This window comes from Dendropsophus ebraccatus, chromosome 1, assembly GCF_027789765.1.
Source record: "Dendropsophus ebraccatus isolate aDenEbr1 chromosome 1, aDenEbr1.pat, whole genome shotgun sequence".
Taxonomy (NCBI): Eukaryota; Metazoa; Chordata; class Amphibia; order Anura; family Hylidae; genus Dendropsophus; species Dendropsophus ebraccatus.
The window spans coordinates 4,511,415-4,524,678 of NC_091454.1; the positions used below are offsets into that span (position 1 = coordinate 4,511,415).

The 13,264-nt window shown below is 47.6% G+C and overlaps 1 long non-coding RNA gene across 1 annotated transcript in view; it reads right to left on the minus strand.

Moving 5' to 3' along the window:
- Window positions 1–1,703: 1,703 nt before the first annotated feature.
- The window catches only part of LOC138786959 (uncharacterized), a 31,151-nt gene continuing 19,590 nt past the window's right edge, over window positions 1,704–13,264 (minus strand). Inside the window, exons 2-3 of the long non-coding RNA XR_011362265.1 lie at window positions 3,798–3,947; window positions 1,704–1,782 (exon numbers count right to left, since the gene is read on the minus strand). This is a non-coding gene — a long non-coding RNA (uncharacterized lncRNA). The remainder of the gene's footprint in view (window positions 1,783–3,797; window positions 3,948–13,264) is intronic.

Genomic DNA, 13,264 nt, shown 5'->3' on the forward strand with positions numbered 1-13,264 from the left:
GCTTTGGGGTTCTCTGTATATACAATGCACAACGCTTTGTGGTTCCCTGTAAATACAATGCACAAGGCTTTGTGGTTCCCTGTATATACAATGCACAATGCTTTATGGTTCCCTGTATATACAATGCACAACGCTTTGGGGTTCTCTGTATATACAATGCACAACGCTTTGGGGTTCTCTGTATATACAATGCACAAGGCTTTGTGGTTCCCTGTATATACAATGCACATCGCTTTGGGGTTCTCTGTATATACAATGCACAAGGCTTTGTGGTTCCCTGTATATACAATGCACAAGGCTTTGTGGTTCCCTGTATATACAATGCACAAGGCTTTGTGGTTCCCTGTATATACAATGCACAATGCTTTGTGGTTCCCTGTATATACAATGCACAAGGCTTTGTGGTTCCCTGTATATACAATGCACAAGGCTTTGTGGTTCCCTGTATATACAATGCACAATGCTTTGTGGTTCCCTGTATATACAATGCACAACGCTTTGGGGTTCTCTGTATATACAACGCACATCGCTTTGTGGTTCCCTGTATATACAATGCACAACGCTTTGTGGTTCCCTGTATATACAATGCACATCGCTTTGTGGTTCCCTGTATATACAATGCACAATGCTTTATGGTTCCCTGTATATACAATGCACAACGCTTTGGGGTTCTCTGTATATACAATGCACAACGCTTTGGGGTTCTCTGTATATACAATGCACAACGCTTTGGGGTTCTCTGTATATACAATGCACAACGCTTTGGGGTTCTCTGTATATACAACGCACATCGCTTTGTGGTTCTCTGTATATACAATGCACAACGCTTTGGGGTTCTCTGTACATACCAGGGATGGGGAACATTCGGCCTTCCAGCTGTTAAAAAAACTACCCTGGTATATACAATGCACAAATTTGGTTGAATCAGTACAGTAGCCCAAACATTTTGTAACGGATGGACCAGGCACAAGGAGGTGGATCCCCTGGATCACAGAGGAGTGCTGACGTACCCAACACAAAGAGCAAAGTCTGAGGTTTTCACCAGAGCCGTCACAAGGTAGGGTGGGCTTCACTGTGGGAAAGTCCCAGGTTGCTACCCTCAGAGAAGGTTCCTGGTGACCACGACTGATGGTAGTGAAGGAGTACAGGAGCCTGGAACTAGATGCTCTTCTTCTGCGGTCAAACTTCTAAATATGATGAAAAGGAGCTGCTCATACTGAGAATCAGAAACAAAACAAGATCCAACCAGCTAGAAGGACGCTAGGAAGTAGCAGAGCCAGGGAGCACAGACGCGGTTTGTTGACTGAAACACACCAACCACTGAGCACTGATGGCTGGAGGTGGTGGCTATATATACCCTCAGGTGAACGGACTAGAACTCTCCAGAACCTGTGGGCTGAGCTATAAATACAGGTGAACAGGCACATGTCTGCCAGTAGAGGGAGCCTAATCCTCCAGGCGGCCAGCTCAGAGCAGGAGAATGTACAGGCGACCACAGGACAGAGCAACCTGCGGCAGGTAGGGGATAATGGACACGACCGCATGACGTTACACATCTAAACAGTTTCAGAGCTCCCTGCCTTATAATGAATCATGATGCCTGTAGCTTTAAGGTTCAATCTGCAGAATCCTGTCCGTGCACAGGCAGAATTTAGTGGATGTGTAAATGTCCCCTTTACTTTGGCTGCCTTTCTTACCTGTTTTATTCGCTTTCCCTCCAGTCCGCCAGCTCTGGCCACAGACCATCTCTTCTCAGGAGCCGCCTTGTATCACAGTAAGCACCTGTCCTCGGAAAAAACGCAGGTTAGCAGCCTCACATCTCAGAAGCACTGCAATACCAGCAACCTGCCAGCACAACAACATGCTTGCGGGACACCGCTACTAACAATGCTTCCTATGTCAGCCCCTCTATCACATAACATCAGTAAGGGCCCTATCGCTCCGTGGAATAGAGACAACGATCAGCCAATGATCGTTCTCATCGGCTGATATAGGACCTATATTTGTCGGGCGACGACGGCGCACCACTACGTGGAATGGCGGTGCACGGCCGGCGCATAGCGATATACATTACCTATGCAGGGTGCAGGGCTCCTCTTCTCCTGCATCTCCCCGGGTCCCGCGCGCTCCAGCGTCGGGGCGGCCTGTCTCAGCTGACAGGCCGCTCAGCCAATCAGACGCTGACGCTGGAGGAGCGTGTGGGACCCAGGAGAAGAGGAGCCCTGCACCCTGCATAGGTAATGTATACTAGTTAAGCGAGGGCTGCACCCCTGGTTTAACGATAATCAGGCCGTGGAATAGGCCCAGTAAACGAGCGCCGATCTAGCAGATTGGTGCTCGTTTATCGGGCCCCATCGGCCTGTGTAATACCACCCTAACTTTCCCACCGTTCTGTTGCTATGTACGCGTATGTACACAAATATTGGATAAAACTGATGGCGCCCACACTGAGCAGGATCTTAGAGATGCTCCGCAGCCTCTATAGCCCACGGGGCAGCCACAGGCTAATGTAGGCCGTCTATCCTTGTGCAAAGTGCAAACAGATTGAGATTATATTCACATTAACCTGGCCGAGCTGTGCCCCTCCTCCTCCTGCAAGGGAAAACAGCGTAATATGTGTGCATTATAACCTTCTGTAAGGCACAGTACATTGTACATATCCTTCGGGCAGACAAGGTGATGGCAGGTCATGTGTATTCAGGTATCTGCTGTCCTGGAGACTACTCATTGTGCCCGCAGGGGATGGGACAAACACCACTGGACGTATATTGTCTGATACTATAGGCAGTGTATGGGATTACTTGGCAGTCAGCACATTTTTATGTCCACACTTAAAGGATCCTTTGTAGAGTAACCAGGAAGTTTTTTTCATAAAATCTTGCGAATCTTGTTATGCTGTAGACCAGGGATACCGTGTTTCCCCGAAAATTAGACAGTGTCGTATTTTGCTCCCAAAGAAGTAGTAGATCTTATTTTCAGGAAATGCCTTATTTTTTCATGAAGAATTCACGTCACATGCACAGCAAGGGCAGCGTACGGTATGACAGCTTCCGGCCACCAGGGGGAGCTCACCACAGCATACTCATACAGCACAGCAGAGACAGAGTGCACTGTATAGTGCTTCCAGCCACCAGGGGGAGCTCACCACAGCACACTTGTACAGCACACCAGGGACAGTGTAAGGTATGGCGGCTTCCGGCCACCAGGGGGAGCTCACCACAGCATACTCATACAGCACAGCAGGGACAGAGTGCACGGTATGGTGCTTCCGGCCACCAGGGGGAGCTCACCACAGCACACTTGTACAGCACAGCAGAGACAGGATACGGTATGGCGTCAGGTAAATATACCTTTTTTATTGTGTTCCCCCACTACAAGCCCAAAATAATAACACCCCCCTGCCAGAATTCTCCTTTAATGGAAATGTTGGTTAGGAATGCCATCCTGTGTGGTGCATGTTGCTAAGTGTAAATAGGGTGCGAGTGGATCTTAGAAACATAGAAGATTGTCGGCAGAAAAAGACCACTAGGTCCATCTAGTCGCCCTTTTAGTATTTTCTTTCTTATTATCTTAGGATAGATATATGTCTATCCCAGGCGTGTTTAAATTCTCTTATTGTAGATTTACCAACCACATCTGCTGGAAGTTTGTTCCAGGTATCTACTACTCTTTCAGTAAAATAATATTTTCTTACATTGCTTCTGATCTTTCCCCCAACTAACCTCTCACTGTATCTTATACATGTGTCATTTTTGCATAGTCAACAATCTGGCTGATGCCACGGTGGTCTGACTCACCTGGCTCTTCTGTGCCATGGCGGACGGGTGATCAGTTAAGGGGCCAAGCGCTGAAGTCTGCAATGAAGCGTTGAAGTCTACAATGGCTCAGGTTCTCAGGTTCAGTGCTCCCAGGAGATCGGCACGTTAATCTCACAGCCAAACCTGCCTCTGTAACAAAGAGAAATTGTTAATAACTTGGTACCAAGATGGCTCTCAATATAAAAGATTTCTGTTGCAAATAACAACCCAGACATTTTCTTTACTTGCAGTGGACAGTACCCATACAGAATATGAGTACAGTGGTACCTTGGTATAAGAGTAACTTGGATTAAGAGCGTTTTGAAAGAAGAGCTCACAGTTTTTCAAAATAGTGACTTGGTGTAAGAGCATTGCTTTGGTGTAAGAGCTCCCTGTACTGGGTGGGAGGGGGAGTGGGGGAAGGGCAGGGTCTGCATAGCAGGGTCTACAGCCTTGTACTCTGACCCAGGAAGTCTCCCTCACCTTCCAAATCATGGCAGATCCTCTTCAGGCTGGGGCTTACATCAGGGGACAGGGCTGTGGGGGTAATTTCTCCATAGCTGTAACCCCTCTCTCCCCGGACAGAGAGTGCTGCATGTATGTGCCCACATCTGTCCTGCTCATTCCTTCCTGCAGTCTCTGTGAGCCTTTGTGTTTCCCATCCTCTCCATTCCTGCACTCACATTCTGCTATACACACTGCTGCTATAATGTGCCTGCACTCACATTCTGCTATACAAACTGCTGCTATAATGTGCCTGCACTTACACTCAGCTATACACACTGCTGCTATAATGTGCCTGCACTCACACTTAGCTATACACACTGATGCTATAAAGTGCCTGCACTCACACTCAGCTATACACACTGCTGCTATACCGTGCCTGCACTTACACTCAGCTATACACACTGCTGCTATAATGTGCCTGCACTCACACTCAGCTATACACACTGCTAATATAATGAGCCTGCACTCACACTCAGCTATACATACTGCTGCTACACCGTGCCTGCAGTTACACTCAGCTATACACACTGCTGCTATACTGTGCCTGCACTTACACTCAGCTATAAACACTGCTGCTATAATGTGCCTGCACTCACATTCAGCTATACACACTGCTGCTATACTGTGCCTGCACTTACACTCAGCTATAAACACTGCTGCTATAATGTGCCTGCACTCACACTCAGCTATAAACATTGCTGCTATAATGTGCCTGCACTTACACTCAGCTATACACACTGCTGCTATAATGTGCCTGCACTTCCACTCAGCTATACACACTGCTGCTATACTGTGCCTGCACTTACATTCAGCTATACACACTGCTGCTATAATGTGCCTGCACTTACACTCAGCTATACACACTGCTGCTATAATGTACCCTGCGCTTACACTGCCATTCACACTGCTGTATAGAAATGTTTCTGTCACTGTCCTCCTGCACAGCTCTGTGATTCTCACTTCCTGATTGGTCCATGCTGAACACCCCCCCTTCCATTGTGATCATGTGACCACACAGACCTCTGACAGCAGCCCTGCGTCTCTATTCTAGCCTGTTGAACTAAACTACTGCATCATAGGGATCTGCATCCTGAACCTACAAACTGCTGCTGTTTTTTCATTATTACATTCTTAGGCACATACTATACATTATACACCACATGCTGCTTGGCTATACTCTACAGCAGTGTTTCACAACCGGGGTGCCGCAGCACACTGGGGTGCCGGGAGAACCTGCCAGGAGTGCCGCGGGATCCCGGTGGGAAATGTCACTGTCTCTTTAAGCATCCCGAGAAGCTGCGCCGCGCAGTTTCTCGAGATGCACAGATCGCTTTGATGTTCCACCCGCACAGTGAGCGGGCGGAACATTAAAGTGAGCATAATGTAGGAGCAGGACCTGTGAGCTTCCTGCTCCTACATTCATTCCCATAGGCTGCCGGCACTTCATGCCAGCAGCCTATGGGACGCCGGGACATGACCTCTCTGACAGGCGTGAGGATGTGACGTCATCATGCCTGGCGGAGGTCCCGTCCCCGCGGCTTGCAAGATGGAGCCAGAAGAGGAAGAAGAGCTGCTGCCTGCAGCCACACAGCGCCGATTAGGTGAGTAGGATGTTTGTTTGTTTTTAGGGGGGGGGCATTATTAGTTCATGGGGGGCACCTCTGGGGGCATTATTAGTATATGGGGGCACCTCTGAGGGCATTATTAGTTCATGGGGGCACCTCTGGGGGCATTATTAGTTCATGGTGGCACCTCGGGGGCATTATTAGTTCATGGGGGCACCTCTGGAGGCATTATTAGTTCATGGAAGCACCTCTGGGGGCATTATTAGTTCATGGAGGCACCTCTGGGGGCATTATTAGTTCATGGGGGCACCTCTGGGGGCATTATTAGTTCATGGGGGCACCTCTGGGGCATTATTAGTTCATGGAAGCACCTCTGGGGGCATTATTAGTATATGGGGGCACCTCTGGGGGCATTATTAGCTCACGGGGCCACCCCTGGAGGCATTAGTAGTTCATGGGGGCACCTCTGGAGGCATTAGTAGTTCATGGGGGGCACCTCTGGAGGCATTAGTAGTTCATGGGGGGACCTCTGGGGCATTATTAGTTCATGGGGGGCACCTCTGGGGGCATTATTAGTTCATGGGGGGCACCTCTGGGGGCATTATTAGTTCATGGGGGCACCTCTGGAGGCATTATTAGTTCATGGAAGCACCTCTGGGGGCATTATTAGTATATGGGGGCACCTCTGGGGGCATTATTAGCTCATGGGGGCACCCCTGGGGGAATAATTAGTTCATGGGGGCACCTCTGGAGGCATTATTAGTATATGGGGGCACCTCTGGGGGCATTATTAGTTCATGGGGGCACAGCAGGGGGCATTATTAGCTCATGGGGGCACAGCAGGGGGCATTATTAGTTCATGGGGGCACCTCTGGAGGCATTAGTAGTTCATGGGGGACCTCTGGGGCATTATTAGTTCATGGGGGGCACCTCTGGGGGCATTATTAGTTCATGGGGGCACCTCTGGTGGCATTATTAGTTCATGGGGGCACATCTGGAGGCATTATTAGTATATGGGGGCACCTCTGGGGGCATTATTAGTTCATGGGGGCACCCCTGGGGGAATTATTAGTTCATGGGGGCACCTCTGGGGGCATTATTAGTATATGGGGGCACCTCTGGGGGCATTATTAGTTCATGGGGGCACAGCAGGGGGCATTATTAGCTCATGGGGGCACAACAGGGGGCATTATTAGTTCATGGGGGCACAGCAGGGGGCATTATTAGCTCATGGGGGCACCTCTGGGGGCATTATTAGTTCATGTGGGCTTTTCTGGGGGCATTATTAGTTCATGGGGGCACCTCTGGGGGCATTATTAGTTCATGGGGGCACCTCTGGGGGCATTATTAGTATATGGCGGCACCTCTGGGGGCATTATTAGTTCATGGGGGGCACCTCTGGGGGCATTATTAGTATATGGGGGCACCTCTGGGGGCATTATTAGTTCATGGGGGCACCTCTGGGGGCATTATTAGTATATGGGGGCACCTCTGGGGGCATTATTAGTATATGGCGGCACCTCTGGGGGCATTATTAGTTCATGGGGGCACCTCTGGGGGCATTATTAGTATATGGGGGCACCTCTGGAGGCATTATTAGTTCATGGGGGCACCTCTGGGGGCATTATTGGTTCATGGGGGCACCTCTGGGGGGCATTATTAGTTTATGGGGCACCTCTGGGGGCATTATTAGTATATGGGGGCACCTCTAGGGGCATTATTAGTTTATGGGGCACCTCTGGGGGCATTATTAGTTCATGGGGGCACCTCTGGGGGCATTATTAGTTCCTGTGGACACCTCTGGGGGCATTATTAGTTCATGGGAACACCTCTAGGGGCATTATTAGTATATGGGGGCACCTCTGGGGGCATTATTAGTTTATGGGGCACCTCTGGGGGCATTATTAGTTTATGGGGGACCTCTGGGGGCATTATTAGTATATGGGGGCACCTCTGCGGGCATTATTAGCTCATGGGGGCACCTCTGGGGGCATTATTAGCTCATGGGGGCACCTCTGGGGGCATTATTAGCTCATGGGGGCACCTCTGGGGGCATTATTAGTATATGGGGGCACCTCTGGGGGAATTATTAGTATATGGGGGCACCTCTGGGGGCATTATTAGTATATGGGGACACCTCTGGGGGCATTATTAGCTCATGGGGGCACCTCTGGGGGCATTATTAGCTCATGGGGAACCTCTGGGGGCATTATTAGTATATGGGGGCACCTCTGGGGGCATTATTAGCTCATGGGGGCACCTCTGGGGGCATTATTAGCTCATGGGGGCACCTCTGGGTGCATTATTAGCTCATGGGGGCTTCTCTGGGGGCATTATTAGCTCATGGGGGCACCTCTGGGTGCATTATTAGCTCATGGGGGCACAGCAGGAGATCCTACATACAGGGGGCACAGCAGGGGATCGTACATACAGGGGGCATCCCACACAGCGCAGTTACTTTGGGAGCCTACAGGAGGGAGAAAGGGAAGGAAGTTGCTAGAAATGGGCGGAGCCTAAATTGTTTGTCTCGCAGGTTCTGAAAAGATGAAGCATATCTGGAAGGAATCATCATGTAGGTCTGGGCTGGATGGAGAGGAAAAGGGAAAGTGACGCCTCAGATCACCTGTCAGTCACTGTATGACAGTTTTCTTATTTTGTAGAACATTATTTAGTAGGGGTGGTCCGAGCTCATTTTTTTTTCCAAGGGGTGCCCCGAGGTGGAAAAGGTTGGAAAGCACTGCTCTACAGTAACTTATAAAATCACATATCCAGCTTTCTAAATGTTTGTTTTACCTGTTATTCAGAATAAAAAATCATTATTTTGGAGATTTGTCTGCATTTCAATGAATCCTTATGGGAAAATTTGCTTTGGTTTAAGAGTGATTTGGATTACAAGCACAGTCCCGGAACGAATTATGCTCCTAATCCAAGGCACCATTGTATTCTCATAAATGAAAACCCTTTCAGATCACTGATGCTTCCAAAAAGGAACCTGCACTTGGACAAAAGATTCCTGCAACAAAATGTATGACTGCTGCCGAATCCTCTCAGCAGACTGAAGCCGTGCTCAGAGCTGACCGGACACCTCACGACTGAGAGGGAACTCCTGAAACTCCTCAACAGACGAGATGCGACTGCACTACAGATCCGGGACTCCACAGCACAAGCAAGTCTGTCTCCAGGCTGATCAGATGCATCAAACCACATAGACCAAAGCCAAGTAATAACGCTATTGTTTCATACAATGGAACCATCTTTGGAGGAATAATGAAATGGCCTCCCTGCGGGCCGACCCATCTGGAGAAGGAAACTCTAGATGAGTGAATCGCCCGTCTAAACGAAGCAAAACACTTTGATCGTTAAGCAGCTTATCAGCCTGCTGACTTTCAACTCTGTTCCACTCCATGTCGCTCCTCCCCGAGTGCCGGGAAAAGCTGGATCCAGTCCTGGGAAGCTTCATTTACACGGGCGATTCGCTTATCTCTAATAAAAATCATGGTCTGGTGCCACCATCTGGGGACCCGATCCTTTTTATTTTAATACTGTTTCTTTTTTTTACAAATGTAATAAATTTGCCTTGATATTTTAAGAAGCTAAGCATCTCTGTACAGTAGAAGCCGAGGCTCGCAAGATACGGAAAAATGAATATTTGAGAGCATAAAGATTGTTGTAAATGTTTGGTGTAACAGGACACTTACTGAGCACCACTCCCCATAGGTGACTTTGGACAGGGGTCAGGGCCCTACAGGGGGCATCTCCAGCATCCAGCCTATTCCTTCTAGGTGTGTGGTGCCCCCACTGTCTAATCTGTGGGTGTGTGATAGGTCCCAGCAGGGGGTCATCAGGAGGAGTTGTCTATAAAGCGGCCACAGATTTCAGTGGAGAAACCAAAGACAAGACATCTTCTGGTCTACATGCTGTCCACAACTGCTGATGTATAGGACCACTGATCTCTACGCACACATCCATGTTTTTCAATCTGTATTGGAATTCATCACACACACAAAGACCTGCCATTATTTATCAACAGGAGAAAGTGAGTCTACAAAAACTGAGGATGGTAAACGCAACTCCTGTGCTAAAGAGTTATGTGTAAGGAAGAAAAAGAAGACATCCGGACAAAGTTATGGAGGATAACATGGGGTTGGATCACCTGTGTCATATTATCCGGGGTAATTTGCATATAGGACTGGAGGACCGGCCACCTATACATATACTTCTATATACATATACATCTTGTGTGGGTAAGCTGGTATCCTAATGGCGGCTGGGGAATGGATACTTCTGAGGGGACAGTCCACACCCCTTATCGTTCACGATAAGGGTATGTTCACACTATGGAATAGGCAAAGAATTAAAAGTGGAATCCGCTCCTAATTTTATGTGTATTCCGCTTGAAATTCCACCTGTAAAATATGTATTGAGCAATGTCCATTTTGTTTAATAGGAATTCCGCTCTGTTGCTCACTAGTGATGATCGAACAGTAAAATGTTCGAGTTCGAGTCAAACATCAAACAGTAGTGAAGTTCGGTTCGAACTCCAACCTCATTAAAGTCAATGGGAGATGTTCAAGGGAAGCTGGAATTAGCATCCAGAAGAGGATACTGGATAGATGGAACAACTTAGTGAAGAAAATTTGGCTCTAAGAATGACAGAAAAAAAATTAAGAGGGTAAAATACTTCATTTAGTGATGAGCGAATAGTATTCACTCGAATAGTACGCTATTCGCGCTAGACTGAAACGTATACCGGGTTTCCACTGATGCCCCCAAAATTTAAATTTGCAAAGAAGGAGTCTGTGGAGCCTCGGCTGCGAGTCTCAAAACACGGGAATAGCCAGATATCCCTAGCCTGTTGCCAGGGGGTGTCTCAAGTATTCAAGTTGATTCGATTAAAAAATTAATTAATTAATTAATTTAAAAAAAATTAAAAAAAATGAAAGATTGAATTGAATTTGATCAGTCATTAACCACACTAGAGAATCATTATACTCAACTGTCTGACAGGAAATTAATGAAATGGATAGCTGTTACTATGTGTACCTGAAATACAGAAGAGAACTGCGAGAATCCAATTTTTAGAAGCAGCAGCATAGGAACTACAGACGTGAGATGTAGTGCAGTGGAAATGTGTATTTCATATTTTCAAGAAGAAATGCTACAGGTTACTAGTCAGTGACATTGGCAACCGGGGCAACAAAATGGTCAGAGATCCACGCTTGATTCATTTTTATAAAGGTTAAACGATCCACATTGTCAGTGGATAGACGGATACGTTTCTCAGTTATCACCCCGCCAGCTATGCTGAAGGTGCATTCTGAGATAACACTGGCTGCTGGGCAAGATAAAACTGCTATGGCGTGTCCAGCAAGCTCAGGCCATTCATCCAGTTTGGACACCCAGAGGTTGAATGGGTCAAGACCAAGTCCAAAAACGTCGATGTTAAGGTGCAGCACCATTGTCGCTCACCACCTTACCTGGTGCCAGGTTCTTAGCACCTAACCAGTGGTCGGTCTGAGTGCGCAGAGCCTTCCACAGCTCTTGACCTATGTGTTGACGGTCTCCAAGACAAATTAATTTAAGAACGGCCTGGTTTCTGTTAGCACGTGATGCTATCTGTCGAGGTTGGGGATCCTGGCTGTGCACCATCCCAGCAGTTTTGGTGACTGTCGATGGAGACCCAGAGGCAGTGTCAGCCACCAAAGTCACCCAGTGAGCAGTCAGGGATATGTAACGACCTTGACCGTGTTTACTGGTCCATGTGTCTGTAGTCAGATGGACCTTGGTGCACACAGATGCGGCCAACACGCTTGAGATATTTTCTGCAACGTGTTGGGCCAGGACAGGGACAGCTTTTCTTGCAAAGAAATGCCTGCTAGGCATCTGATACTGGGGACATGCCAGGGCCAGAACGTGGCGGAATCACTACCTTGTGCAATACTTCTTTTCCCCTTCCTACACCTGATATTGCTCGCCTACCACCTCTGGTTCTCACCATGTTCACAAGATAGATATGAAATCTTAGATAGAAGATAAAAAAAAAATAAAAAATACAAAACATAATTGGTATGAGGGGAAAGATGTTGAAAAGAACCCCCCATCCAAGAGATAGATGCAAGACCAAATATAAGACAATTACTGTTCTTTATGATATATATTAACCCGAGGCAACCCTGGACGTACCCGTACGTCCAGGGCCGCCTCCACGCGCTCAGAGAGGGGCGGCGCAGTGGCCGTGCTCTGAACTGGCGCGATCCTGGGTGCCGCCCGTAGCCCGGGACCGCGGCTATTAGCGGGCACGGTCCGATCGCCGTGCTCGCTAATACAGTAATCGGATGCAGCTGTCAAAGTGGACAGCTGCATCCGATTACTTACTGCAGCACTTCCCTGGTGTCTATAGGGGAGAATCGCTCCTGCGGGACAACACATCTTACCCTGTCCGGAGTCAGCGTCGTAATGGCGCTGATCCCGACTCGGCACTCGATTGCTTCCGGCTGCAGCAGCCGGAAGCAATCGATGTGCCTATCTCATCGATCTATGCTGCATATCTATGCAGCATAGATCTCAATGAGAGATCAGTGCACTTATACTAGAAGTCCCCCAGAGGGGGAATAACCCTAACCCCAGGGGGAATAACCCTAACCTCAGGGGGAATAACTCTAACCCCAGGGGGGCTTCTAGTATAAGTGTAAAAGTAAAATTAAAAGTGTTATTATTAATAAAAAGCCCCCTCCCCTATTAAAAGTCAGAATCACCCCCCTTTTCCCATGTTATATATAAAAATAAATAAATAAATAAACATGTTTGCTATCGCCGCATACGTAATCGCCCGAACTATTAATTAATCACATTCCTGATCTTGCACGGCAAATGGCGTAAGCGCCAAAGAATCCCAAAGTGCAAAATTGCGCATTTTTGGTTGCATCAAATCCAGAAAAATTTTAATAAAAAGCGATCAAAAAGTCGCATATGCGCAATCAAGGTACCGATAGAAAGAACGCATCATGGCGCAAAAAATGACACCTGACACAGCCCCATAGACCAAAGGATATAAGTGCTATAAGCCTGGGAATGGAGTGATTTTTAGGAACATATATTTGTTAACAACGGTTTGAATTTTTTACAAGCCATCAGATACAATGAAAGTTATACATGTTACATATCATCGTAATCGTAACCCCTTGAGGAACATATATAACAAGTCAGTTTTACCCCAGGGCGAATGGCGTAAAAACAAATACCCCCCAAATAAACAAAATGCGTTTGTTTTTTCAATTTCACCACACTTTGAATTTTTTCCTGGTTTCGCAGGCTGAAAAAATTCAGCCTGTCATTGCAAGGTACAATTAGTGGCGCAAAAAATAAGGGCTCATGTGGGTTTCTAGGTGAAAAAAT